We start from the raw sequence: 19,284 nt of genomic DNA on the forward strand, positions 1-19,284 counted from the left end.
AAAATTATGTGGTTTTTTGCATTGTGTTTCATTTTTTGTCTATTATTTTTTAATCATTTTTCCATAAATTGTGCTTGGCTGGATTTCATTTTGTGCTAGGGCATTTGAACATGTATCCATTTTGTACCTTGCCTTGCTATATCATTTGTGAAATGCTGGTTGTTAATCCAATGAATCTGAAAATTTGCATGATGAAACTAGACACTTTGCTTGACATTTTGGTGTTGATTTGGTATTTTTGCCATTTATCATTTCTGTTTTATGATCATGAGAAGTTGGTGTGACAATTTGTGTCACACCTTTTGATGTTCAACTTATGTGATGAATTTTCCATGCCAAATGATCTCCAATTGTCCTGATTTTTTGTGTGATGCATATTATGGATGTTGTGAATATGCATGGATTTTCTTGGAATTATTTGAATTCTTTCTGATTTAATTGAGATTTTTCATTCTGGTTGATCACATTTGAGCTTTAAAATTGCTTTGAACTTCAATTGATCATGAAATGCTTTTGGTATATGATATTGATGTGAGACCTTTTGGATTGTTTCAAGATGTGTTTGAAGTTGATTCATGTGAATTTTCAACTTCTGTTTTGAATTTTTTCTCCATCTTTGACCCTAGGCTTTGACCTAGTGGTTTGCCTCTCATGTTTGAGCTTTGATTTCAGGTTGAACATTCAAGTTACTTGGTTAAGGATGCTTCATCATTTGAGCATTGATGTTTGCCTTTGATTACTAATCTTTGTGTGTTTTGTAGGTTGATGTTAACTCATTTGAGTTTGACTTTTGGCTTGCACATTGTGAACCTTGTCTGTTTGTCTGATATTAACTGTTGGTTGTTTGTCTGTATAGTTGTACTGATTTGTTTGATGTTTCCACAGGTACATAAGTTGCTTTAAGTTCACTTTGAACTTGCTTTTGCTTGGTTGCTTAACCACTTAGGTATAACCTCTCTTCTTCATGTAGTCCGGAAGACCTGTCCTGTTATGTGGGCAGGCACCTGTCTGAAGTCCTCCTTAAGAGGCAATGCTTGTGGTTATTTACTCTTTGTGCCAAGCAGGAAAAGTCCTCCTATGAGGCAATTGGCAGATAAAAGAGATGTGTAGTCCATCTCCTGCTACTCAGTGTGTCATCCACTTTGCTCACATAACATGTTAATGCATTGTGGATATTAACCCAAGATCTTATAGAGTCAAATCATTTGTGGAGAAGAGTTCCTACTTTCTGAACTCCCACACCTTCCATTGATCAAAGCTCTCCCTGACCAGGGATAAGAGCTATGAGGCACACCCCTCATCTCCATTTCATCTGCTTCACCCTAACTCTCAATGTTAGGGTTAAGAGCTCACAATACCTGTAGCACCTCAAATTTGCACCTACCATTGTGTACATACATTTTCATATTAGGTCATTTAACATAACATAGTCCACTGCATAGCATTGCATTGTCCTTTGCCCAAGTGCAAGTCATTCAGACAAATTAGGTCAAACTGGTCAGGAGATCAGTCAATCAAGCAAGCAAGTGCAATTTCCATTGAGACAAGGCCCTAGGGTTGGTCCAACATGTTCACATGACCTAGGGGTCCTTTTGAAGTGTTTTGGTCAAGGATTGGGTGCTCAGAAGTCATCAGTCATTGTTCAGTCCACCAGAAACCCTAGAAAGTCAACTATGGTCAATTGTGGTCAACCGTGCCTGATTTTATGGATTTCAAGGTGGGAGATGGTTTGAAAGGCTTCATTCATGTCCATACAAGTCTCATTTGACATTTCAAAGATCAAGATTGGAGAAAATAAAGTCAGATAAAAAGTTTCCCAAAATGGCAGGTGACCTGTAATTGAAAACTGCCAAAAATAGAAAGTTTTTCTCCTCAAATTTACATCATCATAAAAGCTTCAAATGAAATTTTGTCCAACATGAAAGTTGAAGATCTTGCTCTCACCTTTCCAAAAAGTCCAATAACACTCATTTCTCATTTGTGGTTGGCAAGATATGATCAAATCATTTTCAGAAAATGTTGAACTTCAAAGTGGCATATCTTCCAAACCATTTGGCCAAATTGAGTGAGGTTTTCTGCTACAAGTCACATTTGATATGCTCTATCCAAATCCTTCATCACAATTCATCAAAAGTCATCCAATCAAAATGGCATTTTTCAAGTGCATTGAATTAAAAAAGGGAGAGTTGAAAAATGGACTTTCAAATTAACCATTTCCTACACATTCTACCAATTGCAAGTGATCATAAACTACATTTGGAGTGTGCCCAAGCCCATTTTCGTACAGTAGCATGCACCCCCATGCATAATGATTGGGTTTAGCAATTTGCACATAATGGTCATTTTCACTAATTGGCAAAGTTTGGCTTAAGTTGGATTAACACATTTCATTAACAGTAGACATATATGGTTAATCAAAACAGAAAATACACTGAACATCCACAAAGACTCAGATCTAGAATCAAAAAGATCAAAATTCTCTCAACTTCCTTTTGCATTTTTTCTGCTAATTCTTCAAGAAACTTGCATTGTTTATCAAAGATTCTTCATCTCCAAGTGTGGTTAAAGCTTCTGCAAGCAAGGATTTGCCACTGTAAAGCCTATTCGTGGAACTGTTATGCTTAGCTTCTCCCATGGCAGCTTGTGATTAGAGGAAAATGGAGCACAACTGAACTGAGATACTTCATCCATTCATTAACCTAGACCTGGTGGAGCTTCTGTTTTCATCTTCCATAGCTCAAGGATCGCGATTCCAGCTCTGCCATGAATTAGAGGTCAGATTTCCATAGTCTTGATTCGTGAAATTATTGTAGGATTCTTGTAGATCCTTGACTGTAGTTTGCAATGAACTTTGAACCATGGAATTTCATCGAGTATTGAAGGAGATATTAGGATTTAAAGTTTTGTGTTCAAATGTGTTTTGGATCGATCCGAGTTAATTAGCACGAATTAAGTTTAAATGAGGCTGGTTTAGTGTTGAGCATGTTTAGATGGTTTGATTGGTATATTGTTTGCCCAATTCTGGAACAAAAGTTCATCCAGATGATGAACACGTTAAAGATGGCGCATAAACCCTAGCTGCGTTTTTCCAGATCGCGTTTGGCTAGTTTTTTGCATGAATTTTCCTGTTTCATTGGCCATGACCAATCGCCAGCTGACACGCCCTTAAGTGAAACGCGGCGTTTCACTTAAGTGGCCGTGTAATTACCTTTGTGCCATTGCCGGTTTTAATTTAATTTAATTCATTTTCTTTTTTCAATTATTATTTCACTTGGCATAGCAAACTTAGAAAATTCATAAGTTCTTCAATTTTAATCCAAATTTGATGGGATTTTGTGTGAAATGCTCCTCTTGACCTCTAGTTTATTATGGTATTTTTTCCAGATTTTTTACACGTGTGGATTTTTAAATGTGCTAGGGTTTGTTCATGTGTGTCCATTTCGTGTATGCTTTGCCAATTTTCTTGTGAAATGATGATACATAATCCAATGCCTCTCAAATTTTTTGTGCTTAAACTAGACATGTTCATGATGATTTCGGTATAGAGTTTGTAATTTTATCATTGCTGGTTGTGGAGTGATGATTTTTTGAATAGGGGTGTGACAATTTGTGTCACACCATTCATGTCCAACTTCATGATTTTAATTACCATGCTTATTGAACTCAAAATGGTCTGGATTTTTGCCTGAAGACACTTGTGCATGTTGAGAATGTGTGTGAAGTTTTCTGGAATTTTTGAATTCATTTCCTATTTGTTTGATAATTTCTCCCCTGTTTGACCAAATCATTGACCTCTTGTGACACATGATGTTATTTGATTTGTGAAATTCTAATGCTTAATTGGATGGACTTGAAATTTGACATGTGAATTGTAGACATCTTAAAGTTTGTAATGGTTTTAGTCCCATCCATTTATCATGTTTTATCACTGTTTTATGATTAATTTAAGTTGGTGAATGTTTTGATGCTTTGTATGAGTATGCTTGAACTTGCTTTGACTTTCTGATTTTCATTGACCTACTTCCTTTGATCCAAATGAGCTGAAATTTGGTATGCGTATCATGTTATGGATGATGATTGATCATGAATTATTTGAAGATTTTTTGAAATGTTTGTGATTGGATTTGAATTGAATCATTCTGTTGACTTCTATGAGCTCCTATATGACATGCTTTGACCTATTTTGATCATGAAATGATATTGATGAATCATATGAACATGGGACCAATTGGGTTTGTTTTTTTATTTTTTGATCTTGATTTTGGATAAGTTTCATGTTCTGTTTTGATGATTTGATCTCATTTTGACCCTAGTCTTGGACTAGTGGTTTGTGCTCTCACTTTTGAGTTGTGTTTCAGGTTAATAGCACAAATGCTTATGCTTGATGGTGTGCCTCATTTAGAGTTGCTTTCTTGATTGTTTATGACTAATCATTGGTTTGTTTTGTAGGTTTTAAAACTTGGTCTTGTGCCTTAAAGCTTGCACCTTTGTGTATTGACTTGTGTTTGACTGTGTATAAGTAACTGTTAACCATTTGCTGTTTAATGTTGGTTTGTCTGAGTACTGATGGTATTTGATTGATTTCAGGTACATTAGTTACTTTAGTTCTATTGAGAACTTGCTTTGCTTTGCTTAAGAGCATTTGCATTGAGGTATAATATTCTAACTCCATGTAGTCTGGAAGACCTGGCCTGTTACTTGGCCAGGCACCTGTCTGAAGTCCTCCTTAAGAGGCAATGTTTGTGTTTGTTTACATTTGTCCTGGTACATACTCAAAGACCTCCTAAGTGAAGAGGCATTGGCAGATATAAGGGATGTGCAATCCATCCCCTGCTATTCTGTGTGTCATCTGCTTTGCTCACACCACTGTGTTGATGCATTGCAGATATTAACCCAAGTTCATTGTACATTGTGTCAGTCATATGTGTAGAAGGGTTCCCACTTTCTGAACCCACACATTCTTGTCTTAAGCTCTCCCAGGCCAGGGATAAGAGCTGTGAAGTCTCATCTTCACTCACCTTTCATCAGCTTCACCCTAACTCTCAATGTTAGGGTTAAGAGCTAACATTACCCTGTTACAGTGGTTTGTTTGTTGAGGTTGATATGACCCCTCGACTAAAACCTAACCTTGATTGAGCCCATTTGATTGCATATAGTGGGTGCTATTTGTGCTTGTGTGTTTGCTTTAGCTTGCTTCCTGTGCAAGATAGGTTTGCTTTGGCTTGCTTCCTGTGCAAGTCATGTTTAGGATAGGCTTGCTTCCTGTGCAAGTTAGCTAGAAACCTTAACTTAGGGATGAATTTTCCTGATAACATCTAGGCTCGAGTCATAGTCTCCCTAGTTGTGTCTCCCTCTGTTATCTGGTTAGGCTAGTCCTGTGTCCCTCCGTAGGGGAACTACGTCGCCCTGATCCTCATACCAGATGAGGTACGTAGGCAGGAGATGAGCAGATCTCTCCGGGCGCCCGTGTCTTTGTTTTGTCTTGTTGTGTGCTTGGAAGCTGATGTAAGTCCATCGAGTGGCATTCGGGTTCCAGTGTTGGTGTGTGTTTCGGTTCGGATGCTGATGGTTTCCAGTGTGGGTGTGTTTTGGTTCGGATGCTGATGTAAGTCCAGTGATTGGCATTCGGGCTCCACGTTTGCCTTTGCCTGTGTTTGTTTGTGTGCGTGTTAGCCGAACTACGAATGCTCTGATTCTTCTTCGTCCGAGGAGATACGTATGCATAGGATGCGATATCCTAGCGAGCATGTGTCGTTTCCCCAGTCCGAACTACTTTGACTCTGATGTCTATGCTTGATAGACTAAGTAGGCCCAGGATGCGATATCCTGCCGAGTCAGTCTTGTTTGTTTTCTTGTGTCTCTTTCAGCCAGTGTGTGTGTGTTTGAGCAGTATTTTAGCAACCATTTTCCTTCCTTTTGTGCGTGGATCCTGTCGAGTACGACGGATGCGTAGGGGTGCTAATACCTTCCCTTCGCATAACCGACTCCCGATCCCATTCTCTTTGGTCGCGAGACCATGCTTTTTCCAGGTTTACTTCGAGCGTTTCCTTTCCCTCTTTTGGGATAAATAACGCACGGTGGCGGCTCTGTTGTTCTTGTTTTCCCGCCGGTTTTTTCGCGTAATGCGACAATACCCCATTCCAGTTGACTGTAAAGTCTAACCTTGCTTGAGCCTAATTGATTGTATATAGTGTGTGCTAACTGACTTGATTGTCTGCCTACTTGATTCATCTTTGCATATTTGCTTGAGTGTGCCTTTGTGCATTTATCATCATCATTTGTATATCATTTCATAAGCTTTGCTTTATAGCATTTTTGCTTTGTCCATGGAGGAGACAAGCATAAGTCCATTACTTGGCAGTTGTTCCTATGATATGGTGGAAGACTAGTATAAGTCCATTGATTGGCATCTGGCATCCTTGTTATTTTGTTTTGTGAGACTAGTATAAGCCCATTGATTGGCATCTGGTATCATTGCTTTGTTTTAGGAGATTGGTGTAAATCCATTGATTGGTATCCGGTATCCATGTTTGTTTGTGAGATTAGTGTAAGTCCATTGATTGGCATCTGGTATCATTGTTTGTTTTAGGAGATTGGTGTAAATCCATTGATTGGTATCTGGTATCCATGTTTGTTTTAGGAGATTGGTATAAGTCCATTGATTGGCATCCGATATCCATTTTTTTCGTTTGCTTATTTGCATTGTTGCCTTACTCCAAAGGAATCACTTGAATCATCTACATATGATTTCAAGAGGTGAACATCTAAGAAGTTTTACTTCCTCACCCTCCCACCTTTTGTTCTTTAAACCTCCATGTGCATGCTAATCCAAACTTGAAAACTATTGTGCGAACATTTTCATCTCTTTTCAAATTAGAAACCTAGGCTTTAGGCCTTTGATTTTTTCAAAACTTCATTTCATAATACTTCTTTGAATTGAATTCTAATCATACTTTGACCCTATTTTGTGAATAAATTCTAATTGGTTAATCTAACTCATTCAATTGTTTTGTGGCTTTGTCCATTCTTGATAAGTTTTCATACATTAGCCATAGGTTTGATTTATCCTAGTTGGTTGATGTTAATCTCACCTTCTATCCTTAGTGATTGAATTGTAAGACTTCCTTGCTTATTATAGGGTTAACCCCTCACTAGCAAGTTGAAGCTTTTCTCACATGGTGGACTTGTTGTTTGTATAAGGTTGAGCTTTCTCCCGTGGATAACGAAAGACCTTAGGGCTTTTGTTTTAAAATGAACCCACTCATATTTTTGGAAATTTTTTAGCCGAACTACGGCGTTTTGATCCTTTACCTTCCATGGAAAGGTACGTAGGCAACGGGTTCATCCGTTCAAACACAAAAATAATAAAAATTGTATATTCTTTTCTCATCCCTTCAATTCATGTTTGCACAATAAATATTTCGCAAACAAATAACATTTCATACAACAAGTTGTGAAAAGGGCTCCCTAGGAGTACCTAGGACGTTTTGGGTGCCTAACACCTTCTGATCGCAACTTTATGAGTCGAATTTGGGGTACAAACTGCAAGTGCACAGTTCTATCGCGTAGTTTTAAAAGATATCGATCCCATAGGGACTTATGAATCGATATACCGTTATCTAAGGTTACTTCGTAAAGCTAAGGCGGATGATACTTTGATTGTTCGGGGGAAAAGTTGAAACTAAAATAAGATCTAGATTAAATATCAATTAAGCGGATATCGGTATGTAGTTCGTCGTAATTAGGGAATCAAATCTTCGTTGGTTTCTTGGTTTTTTAAAATAAATCTTTTCAGTAAATACTATTGATTAAAAGTCTTTTCTCAAACTCTCGCTCTGTTGAATAGACTATGACTTTATATTAACGCAACTGTCACTTATTGGTTAAGTCCAAAATCACTTTTTGAAAACAACAGAATCTATAGAAACTCTTTTTAAGAAAACACTAATCGTTTAAATACCCTCGTCTCAAACTCTCGCTCTGTTGACTTAGATTATATAATTAAATTCAAATGCTTAACTCTCGTCCTCACATTTAACTTTTAAAAATACTTTTTGAAAAGGATTAGAATTTAATTAACTCTAAAAATTGCTTTCGCCCTAATTTAGAATTAATGCTCAATTTACTATGTCCAGTTAAAAACTCAAACTCTCGTTCTATTGAATTTAACTTCTTTATGTCTTTTACTCTCGTACAAAAACTTTGTTGTTAAACCTGTAAATTGAGACCATAAAAAGAGTGACTTTATTTTTAAACGTAATTTAACCAATTTAGTTTTGATTCCTTCATTCCGCTTACTTTACATACCGATACCTAAATAAATTAGCCAGACATGCTAAACAGATCTAAACAATCATTATGCTTAAATAAATTCATCTCAGGCAAATAATATAAATAAACAATATAGCAGGGCATATATAAATTCAAACAATAATTAAAGAACCTGAGTAATTAATAGCAGTCTTGAACACTCCACCACAGACCAGTTGGATTTGTTCTTGAATTCTTCAATCGGACAGGAAAATAAAAATGAAGGAATAAAAATCTAGGATCTAACGTAAGGTTGGATCTAGTAAAAAGGTACACAATAATTTCCGGTGTGGAAACTATTGTGTGAAAAAGTAATTAAGTGCTTAAAGGAATTGCTGGAAAAGAAAATAGGAATTGCAAAATAAAAGTAAAAAACTGTAAAAACAATGCTGTAAAATATTGCTTGCACGGCTGGAAAAGAAAAATTGAACGAAGCAGAGAGACGGCGGCGAGAGAGAGCTCCAGGGTTTTCCCAAAAACCACTATTTATATTCTTTACTTTTTGTAACGGTCTCCAAAGGCTTTCCGTGTAAAGATCCTCACGTTCCACTAGTCAAGCGTAATAGGCTTCAACGTGCCTCTGTTGCGCTTCTGAGGCCAAAAATATAGGAGAATGGTGTGACGTCCGTCACACCATGTGTTACGCTCGTAACACAAGTGGGCAGGGCGTGACGCTCGTCACACCTTGTGTGGCGCTCGTCACAGGTGCAGCGCCTGTGCTTTTGGGCTGGGCCTTGGCTTGGTGGCTTTTGCTTCTTTTCATTTCTTTTTGCACCTCCTTTTCTTCCTTTTTCACTTGTGCTTCAAATAAACTACCTGAGATAAATTGAAGGCAAAATACCAAGTAGTATCGAATAAAATGAAATAAATTGGAGTGAATAATAATATAATTTAATTAAATCGATTCCTAGAATGTGATATAGTTTCATGTTATCAAACTCCCCCATACTTAAACCTTTGCTTGTCCTCAAGCAAAATACAGTATAGAAATCGTTTAAAAATTAGCCAGATGAAATTTTAAAACACACATCAATTCGTACTAGGCTGCAAGTAGATTTTGTTTAGGAGTAACTTGAGTTTAATCTTGACATCAACAACCACCGTTACAACCTCAGGTAACCTCTCCTTATGCAAGCCAGTTCGAGTCATGCCATTATAGCTAGCCTAGTTCTTTTACTCTTATTTCACCCGTTTTCATTCTAGCGAAATCACATTAAGCCCTTTATCGTTTCGCGCACATAGTGGAGTGACCGGTTAGTGATTCTGATCCCCTTTTTGGCTAGAAGTTCTGGTACATTAGTCGGATAACTTCGTTATTTGGTCCATTGCAAATTGCGGGGGATCGGACCATAGTCCGCCCTACCAAGTTCAGCACCAGATACCTGCTGAACCAACTCATAATGGATCTTTCGTATTATGTTTTTGTATGATCTGCAACCTTTAGATTAAATGATCTAGTAAGGATCACCTAACTTAGTTAGTGCATTTCCTGATATATATATATATATATATTTTTTATTTATTTTGGGAATCATTCACTTATATTCATCAGTCCTCCACGTAGTTTGCTATTAAGATGGTGCTGACTTCTTGTATAAACTACTCGGGGTTACTATAAAGTTAAAAGTCCAGGGACTTGTATAACAGGTACCTTTCTGATCTAACATGTTGAGGTTTGTTTAGAGTGTTGGGGCGGTAATAATTTTTTGTCTTAATTTTTCTCAAGTTTGATGAAATAGGCAACCTTTATACTTACTGAGTGTGTTGAATTTTTGTTATGGCTCATGAAAATTTGAGGGAATAGATAAATAGAAATTTCTCACACTAGGCACTTAATTTAGAATAGTTATAATAAGTATTTTTTTTTATAATAGAAAGGGAAATAACATTGAAAGGAAAGATAACGTACTTGAAAAGGGGAAGTTTAAAGAACAAGGTTTTCCCCCCACACTGAAATGAAACATTGTCCCCAATGTTTCGGAGAAAACAAAAGAAATACAAAAAGGAAGAAAATAAAAGGAAACTAAAGTCAATGCTGCTTTCCGCCTCTTGTTCTTGGACCTGGTGATCTTTGACGTACTTCCAAATCATCAAACCTGCTGAGCAACTGAGCGAACCGCTGATCGGTGATTGTATTCCTTGCTTCCTGTTGTTGCTGCATCTGGCACATCATCTGTATCACTTCGAGATTCTACGCTTGCATACCATCGATAACATCCATGATGTCGTCGTTGGTTGCTGGCCTTCTTTGTCGACGATGTCGTGAGGATGGACCAGTTGCATTATCGGAAGGGTTGAGCGGGACTGATTATTGTGCAGGAACTTGATCACCCTGCTCCATTTCGGCGAACTCGTCTGAAGGCGGGTTGGCTTGTGTAGGTTCGGTGGCTTCGGGAGCATTCAGATCATAGATGTGGCGGTTGGGATTGGTGACATCTGTTAGGGCAATGTTTGGTAGGAAAACACTTGGGACTTCCTGGTTGTTCACCATAAGGTAATACCCTCCGCCTACTCTGTTTTTGATTAGACGGCTGGACCGACAGTAACTTATATCCATAGATAAGGGAGGTAAAGATTCTAAATTTTGTAGTCGGTCCCCTAGGTTTAAGCCAAGTGCTATGGTGGTTATTAATCCGCCTATTACAAAAGGTTGACGGCCTCTAGCACATAGGGTGCGGATGTGATGAAATAGGAAGGAGGCAGCGTTTACCTGAGTATCGCTTTCAAAGACGCATTGGAGGAAGAATAATTCCTTGGCGTTTACTTTGCTGTTGTTCGGTCTTCCAAAAACTGTGTTTTGCAGGATGCGGATAAAGTACCGGATTGTTGGGTTATGTATATGGGAAGCAAGGAGAACATCCTAGTTGTTGGTTTCTACACCGGATATTTTCCTAAAGAGGTCGAAGGCGTGTATGTGCCACGGGGAGTTCGGAGGTATCCTAGGGTGGACTTGACCTTCTACGGGGAACTGTAGCATGGTACTCAATTGGTTTTGGGATATGGAGTACTCGGTGTTGAACAAACGGAAGGTTGCGGTATCGGTTAAGTACTCGTCGTCACCGGTGGGTGTGTTGTACGAATAGGAACTTAAAAATTCTAAGGTTAGGGATGGATAGGTAGGTTGATTGTGAGTGCACAGAAAGGTTAAACCAGCAAGGTGGAGCATCCATTCTATTCCTTGAAGTAATCCTAATTGTTGTAAACAAGTTAAATCAGGGTACCTGGTGGATTGGACGCCTCGCTGTTGGAAACGTTCGAATTGCTCCCTTTGATAATTATCATCTTCGGATCGGAAGATGATATTTCCGAAAGCTTGGTTGCCCGCCATATCGATAAGTGGTTTGAAAGAAGTAAAGGTAATAGGAAGAAATGTAGTTTATAGAATGATTTGTGGTGTATGAAGAAAGGTATAGTGGGTTTTTATAGGAAAAATTTGGAAGTTGGAAAGGGAGTGGTTGAAAAGTGAATAAATGTGGGTAAATGTGAATAAATGGGGAAGGTAAAAAGGTGAAGTGGTGTAACGGTCGGGTCTCTAACGGTTGGTAATGTTCACATAGCCAGACGGTGTCACGCTCGTGACAGGGGCATTACGGGCGTCACAAGCACTTGGTGTGACGACCGTGATAGCGTGTGTGACGCTCGTCACACGGTAAGCTGCAACGGTCACTGCTTGCGTTCTTCATAATAATTTATAGTAATATATTTTTATTATTTTGTTTTGCTTCAGTTTATTTTATTCTGCTATTGTGATATTTTTAGATTGCCTTGCATACCATTCTACTACCATAATATTGCATAAATATATTTTTTTCTAAAAAGTTATGTAAGTAGCATACAGTAGAGAGCATTATTGCTAGATATTGCATAAGCCATAATAAAGTAAACTAATTCAATAGCTTCATAAAATAATCATAATGTAACATTGGAAGGCAAAAGTAAACATGCGAAAGAAAAACAAATACTAACATAATTTGAAACAACATTAATGAATAATCTAACTAAAACTAAATGACTAAGAAAAACAACTTCTATCCATCCGCATGATCTCTGGCCGGATGAGCAAAGGAGTTAACATGGTTTAGCAACTCGTGGAATTGAGTTGTCATAGTGCTCATGTATCCCGAAAATTCTTGTCCCATATTAGCTAGCTCTTCTCTGAGGGCGTCCTGTTCTGACATCAAGGCTTGAATGATGGTGTTATAATTATCTCCGGGCATATGATGTCTAGGATCAGGTATTGCCGACTCTTCGGTCGGGACAGGTTGAGGAGGAGAGTCGATATCATAATAACCAGATGGTGTCTGAGGGTCAGATTCAGCATAAGGGACCTGGTCATCACAAATCTCATAGTCCTGGATGGATTCAGTGGATCTAGCAGGAGAGGGTGTTCCGTTCAGGTTGTAGAGCCAGTTACTGCGGTTATGAACACTAGTCCTCGGACTAGGCAAGGTGAATAGGCAAAGAACTTGGTTGTTAATTATAAGCTCAAACTCTTCAGACCCTAGGTTTGCTATAAACATAGTGTTGAAGAGGAAGGGTATACTCATAGTCGCAATGCCACAAAAAGGGCTTAAGTCAAGCATAGGTTGACGTAATCCGATAGCATTACCAATCATGGTTAGTAAACCACCTATTTGAATTGGTGCTCGTTCATCTTGGATAAGGTGGTCAAAATTTGCCAACATAAAAGTGGCACCGTTTACTGGACGGTTCTGGGAAGCACAAAATATGATGAAGAGTTCATCACGTGAAACTGAGGTACTGTTTGACTTCTTCCCGAAAAGGGTGTGGGTCAGGATCTTATGGAAATAACGAAAGGTCGGGTTATGTATGTTTCCAGAAAGAAACTCATGTTCCTCGGGATCGTCATTTTCAGTCAAGCTTCCCCAAAAATGTTCAAGTTCTCTATATTCAAAAAGGTCTTCTTGGCTCACAGTGAATGTATCAAAAGAGGTAGGGAAACCTAAAAGGGTGGTAAAGTCTCGAATGTTAAATTGATACTCCATGTTGAACATTCTGAACTGGATGAAACCTCTGCTTATTCCTTTTCCATGGCTGGGTAGATAGATCAGAGAACTAAGGAATTCTAGAGTCAGTCTCCGATAAGTGACGAATTGTCTACGGATAGGAGTGGTTTCCCATCCTATCTGACTCAGCAAATACAGGACACTCTCTCTTAGTCCAAGGGCAGTCATTGCCCAGTCATCAGCATACAAACTAGGTAGCATCTCTCTTTCTGCTAGTTCCTCAAACTTTTGTTTATGAGCTTTCCCTCTGAATTTGATACCCATACGATCAATTTGTCCCATCAGGTTAGTGTTAGCTAGAGAAAGGAGAAACAAGAGTTTTAGTCAGGATTTGGCCAAATGCCGAAAGAATAGAAGAAGAAAAATTAAAATAGATTAAGAATGAATACTAAATAAAATTTTAAAAGAATTATTAAGTAAGAAATGAAAATATAAATATTTGTGGGTTGTCTCCCACTAAGCACTTTGTTTAATGTCGCAAGCTCGACAAAAACTATCAAATATAATCTATAAATTCTGGAGGCACTACGTCTAAATGCAGGACTTGTGAGTCTTCAATGTTCTCTGTATGATGATAATGTTTTAGACGCTGCCCGTTTACGATAAACGGTTCAATGGATTTTCTTTTAATTTCCACTGCTCCACTGGGGAAAACATTGGTAATTTGAAATGGACCTGACCATCTGGATCGTAGTTTTCCCGGGAATAACTTTAGTCTAGAGTTAAATAACAGGACTGTATCGCCTTGTTTGAAGATTTTTCTTGCTATGCGCTTGTCATGCCATTGCTTTGTTCTTTCTTTGTAGATTCTGGCATTTTCGTAAGCGTCTCGTCTGAGTTCCTCTAGTTCGTTTATATCAAGGATTCGCTTTTCACCGACGGCCTTATAGTTTAAATTTAGATTTTTAATAGCCCAGTAGGCTTTATGTTCTAATTCTACCGGGAGGTGGCAAGATTTTCCATAGATAAGCTTAAATGGGGTTGTCCCTATGGGAGTTTTGTAAGCAGTTCGATACGCCCATAAAGCTTCTGGTAATTTCAATGACCAGTCTTTCCTTGAGGTGGCGACTGTTTTTTCCAATATTTGTTTGATTTCTCTGTTAGACACTTCCACTTGCCCACTGGTTTGAGGGTGGTAAGGTCTCGCTACTCTATGTCTCACACCATACTTAAATAGTAGTTTTTCGAGTATCTTAGATATGAAATGCGATCCACCATCACTGACTACTATTCTCGGGACACCAAATCTTGGAAATATTATATTCTTAAAGAGTCTAGTTACTACTCGCGTGTCGTTTGTTGGAGAAGCTATAACTTCAATCCATTTTGATACGTAGTCAACCGCTACGAGTATGTACTTGTTACCGAAAGAAGGTGGAAAAGGTCCCATGAAGTCTATTCCCCACACGTCGAAAATCTCTACTTCCAAAATGCCTTTTTGTGGCATCTCGTCACGTCTAGATATGTTTCCTGTGCGTTGACATCTATCACATTTCTTGATAGCCGCATGCACATCCTTCCATATATTCGGCCAATAAAAACCGGCTTGTAGGATTTTGGAGCAGGTTTTGGATGTACTTGCATGTCCACCATAAGGAGCGGAGTGACAGTGTTGGATTATATTTTCTACCTCTTCTTCGGGTATACACCGACGGAAAATACCGTCGGGGCCTCTTTTGAAAAGTAAAGGGTCATCCCAGTAATAGTGTTTTATGTCATAGAAGAATCGTTTCTTTTGCTGGTAGGATAAAGTAGATGGAACTATTCCGGCAGCTAAATAATTGACGAGATCAGCGTACCATGGTGTAACAGATATAGCTAAGGTGATTTCTACCTGTTTATCAGCTTTATTTTCCTCCAAAGTAGCTATAAGTTTATCATACGAGAAATCATCGTTGATCGATGTTCTTTCCGGTTCTAGGTTTTCGAGTCTAGAGAGGTGATCTGCTACTACGTTTTCAGTTCCTTTCTTGTCTTTGATTTCCAAATCGAACTCTTGTAGCAACAGGATCCACCTTAGGAGTCTAGGTTTAGCATCCTTTTTTGTTAAGAGGTACTTGATAGCAGCGTGGTCAGTGTAAATGATTATTTTGGCTCCGACCAAGTAAGAACGAAATTTATCTAGCGCAAATACTACTGCTAAAAGTTCTTTCTCGGTTGTGGCGTAATTCATTTGTGCTTCATCTAGAGTTCTACTTGCGTAGTATATGACGTGAAGCTTTTTATCCTTTCGTTGTCCTAAAACAGCACCCACAGCGTAATCACTGGCATCACACATTATTTCGAACGGTTCGTTCCAATCTGGTGTCTGCATTATGGGCGCGGAGATCAATGCTTGTTTAAGCGTTTGAAATGCTTCTAAACATTTATTATCGAATACGAATTCAGCATCTTTCATCAATAGTCCGGTTAAAGGTTTAGTTATTTTAGAGAAGTCTTTAATGAATCGTCGGTAAAAACCGACATGTCCTAAGAAGCTTCGTACTTCTCTCACAGTTTTCGGAGGTTGAAGGTTTTCGATTACCTCTATTTTGGCTTTGTCTACTTCAATTCCTCTATTTGATATAATGTGTCCTAAAACAATTCCTTCTTGTACCATAAAGTGACATTCTTCCCAATTAAGTACTAGGTTTACTTTTACACATCGCTCTAGAACTCTTTCTAGGTTCTCAAGGCATTCTTCAAAGCTTTGTCCGCATATGGAAAAGTCATCCATAAAGACTTCCATGATGTTTTCGAGAAAATCGGCGAATATTGCCATCATGCACCTTTAGAAGGTTGCAGGAGCATTGCACAAGCCAAACGGCATTCGTCGATAAGCGAAGGTACCAAAAGGACATGTGAACGTTGTTTTTTCTTGGTCATCAGGATGAATTGGTATTTGAAAGATGCCTGAATAACCGTCTAGATAGCAGAAATGAGAATGTTTTGCTAATCGTTCTAACATCTGGTCAATGAATGGTAAAGGGAAATGATCTTTTCGGGTTGCTTTGTTTAGTTTCCTATAGTCAATGCATATTCTCCATCCCGATTCGATTCGTTTGGTTATAGTTTCTCCTTTTTCATTTTCAATAACTGTTATACCTCCTTTCTTCGGTAGTACGTGTACAGGACTAACCCATTTGCTATCAGATATAGGATATATGATACCTGCCTCTAATAACTTGGTTATTTCCTTCTTCACTACCTCACTCAGGATCGGGTTTAGTCTCCTCTGGTGTTCCCTAGAAGTTTTACAGTCTTCTTCTAGCATGATGCGGTGCATACAAATAGAAGGACTTATTCCTTTAAGGTCGGTGATGTTGTATCCTAGTGCGGTTGGATATTTTCTTAAGATATGCAGGAGTTTTTCTGTTTCGAGTTTTCCTAGGTCTGCATTAACTATCACTGGTCGTTCGAGTTCTAAGTCTAGGAATTCATATCTCAGATTTTTGGGAAGTGTTTTCAGGTCTAGGGTTTGTTTCTTAAGGCATTGCGTAGGATCCGGTGTTATTGCCAAACATTGACTAAGTTTGTCTTCTACAAGATAGTCAGATGATTTGTGATTTTCTAACTCTGTTTCTTTTATGCATTCATCAATGATATCCATGAAGTAACACGTGTCTTCTATTGCAGGTGCTTTCAAAAATTGGGAAAGAATGAACTCAATTTTCTCTTCTCCCACTTCGAAAGTGAGTCGTCCTCGTTTTACGTCTATGATTGCACCGGCAGTTGCTAAGAACGGTCTTCCCAGTATAATGGGTGTAACTTCATCTTCTCTAATGTCCATAATTATAAAATCGGTTGGAATGTAGAATTGACCTATGCGCACGGGAACGTTTTCAAGAATTCCTACAGGATATTTAACAGAACGATCCGCTAGTTGCACAGACATTTTAGTTGGTCTTAATTCTCCCATTTCAAGTTTCTTGCATATGGATAAAGGCATAACACTAATATCGGCTCCTAAATCGCATAAGGCCTTGTCTATGACAAATTTTCCTATGTGACAGGGTATAGAGAAACTACCTGGATCTTTAAGTTTAGGAGGCATATTCTGGATTATAGCGCTACATTCGGCAGTGAGTGTAACGGTTTCGCTATCATCAAGTTTCCTTTTATTAGAAAGAATTTCTTTTAAGAACTTAGCATATGAGGGCATTTGCGTAATAGCTTCTGTAAAAGGAATTGTGACTTTTAATTGTTTCAGTAGGTCAACAAATTTTTTAAATTGGCCCGCATCTTTGGTTTTAATAAGCCTTTGAGGGTAAGGAATAGGTGGCTTATAGGGCGGTGGAGGTATATAAGGTTCTTTCTTTTCTACGGTTTCCTTATTACTTTCTTCCTTTTCCTTAGGTTTATTTTCTTCCTCAGTTGACTTTTTAGAGTTTTGGTTCTCAGTTCTTGGATCAGACGGTCCTTCCACTTCCGTTCCATTTCTTAGTATGATTGCATGAGCGTGGCTTCTCGGGTTAGGTTGGGGCTATCCAGGAAATGTACCAGTTGGGGCAGCAGTAGGCGCTTGTTGTTGAGCTACTTGTGATATTTGTGTTTCCAGCATTTTGTTATGAGTAGCCAGGGCATCTACTTTACTTGCTAGTTGTTTGATTTGTTCGCCAGTGTGTACATTCTGGTTTAAGAAATCTTTATTGGTTTTCTGTTGAGAAGCTATGAAGTTCTCCATCATGATTTCCAAGATGGATTTCCTAGGAACGTTATTGTTAGGTGTAGATGGGATCGGCTTTTGATATCCCGGAGGTATAGCTGGGGCTTGATTTGGAGCTTGTCCAGGCGCGTATAAGGCATTATTACTCTTATATGAAAAATTAGGATGATTCTTCCAGTTGGAGTTATAGGTATGCGAGTAGGGATTTCCTTGAGCATAGTTTACTTGCTCTGCTTGGATTCCTGTTAGGAGCTGACAATCTGTAGGAGTGTGACCTTGGATTCCACAGACCTCGCAATTCTGAGTTATGGCAACCACGGTGGCTGGAGGTGATACATTTAAACTTTCAATTTTATGGACCAGAGCATCCACTTTTGCATTAACATGATCAAGGTTACTTATCTCGTACATGCCACTTTTCGTTTGAGGTTTTTCTACCATTGTTCTTTCGCTTCCCCACTGATAGTGGTTTTGGGCCATGCTCTCGATAAGTTGATAAGCATCAGCGTAAGGTTTGTTCATAAGTGCACCACCTGCGGCGGTGTCTATTGTTAACCTCGTGTTGTACAAGAGACCATTATAGAAGGTATGAATCACTAACCAGTCCTCTAAACCATGGTGTGGACAAAGTCTCATCATGTCTTTGTATCTTTCCCATGCTTCGAAAAGAGACTCGTTATCTTTCTGTTTAAATCCATTTATCTGGGCTCTTAACATAGCTGTTTTGCTCGGCGGAAAATATCGAGCAAGGAAGACTTTCTTCAACTCGTTCCATGTGGTAATCGAGTTGGAAGGAAGAGACTAAAGCCATCTTCTAGCGCTATCTCTTAACGAGAAAGGAAAGAGACGAAGTCGAATTGCCTCTGAAGTGACACCATTAGCTTTAACAGTATCAGCGTATTGGACAAATACGGATAAATGAAGGTTTGGATCCTCGGTAGGATTTCCAGAGAATTGGTTCTGTTGCACTGCTTGCAACAGTGAAGGTTTAAGTTCGAAGTTGTTTGCATCGATTGCGGGTGGAGCAATACTCGAATACGGCTCATCTTGCGATGGAGCAGCGTAATCTCGAAGAGCACGAGCTGGTTCTGCCATCTCGGGTATCGGTGAAGGAAGAAGATTTTTGAGGTCAGGAATTTCAATAGGAGGGAGATTGTTTGCAGCACGATATTCCCGAATTCGTCGTAAGACTCGGAGATATAGTTCGATGTCGTTGATTCGTAAATAGAACGGCTCGCCTTGTGAGCGAGTGTGTGGCATACAAATCAACGAAAGAAATAAAAAAAATAAACCTTAGTCTCT

General features: G+C 38.7%; 1 non-coding gene across 1 annotated transcript; it reads left to right on the plus strand.

Annotated features, from left to right (window-relative positions):
• Positions 1-18,592: 18,592 nt before the first annotated feature.
• Positions 18,593-18,699, plus strand: LOC127133325 (small nucleolar RNA R71). Its single transcript, XR_007807309.1, has one exon. It is a non-coding gene; the product is annotated as a small nucleolar RNA R71 (small nucleolar RNA).
• Positions 18,700-19,284: the final 585 nt, after the last annotated feature.

This window comes from Lathyrus oleraceus, chromosome 3, assembly GCF_024323335.1.
Source record: "Lathyrus oleraceus cultivar Zhongwan6 chromosome 3, CAAS_Psat_ZW6_1.0, whole genome shotgun sequence".
Taxonomy (NCBI): domain Eukaryota; kingdom Viridiplantae; phylum Streptophyta; class Magnoliopsida; order Fabales; family Fabaceae; genus Lathyrus; species Lathyrus oleraceus.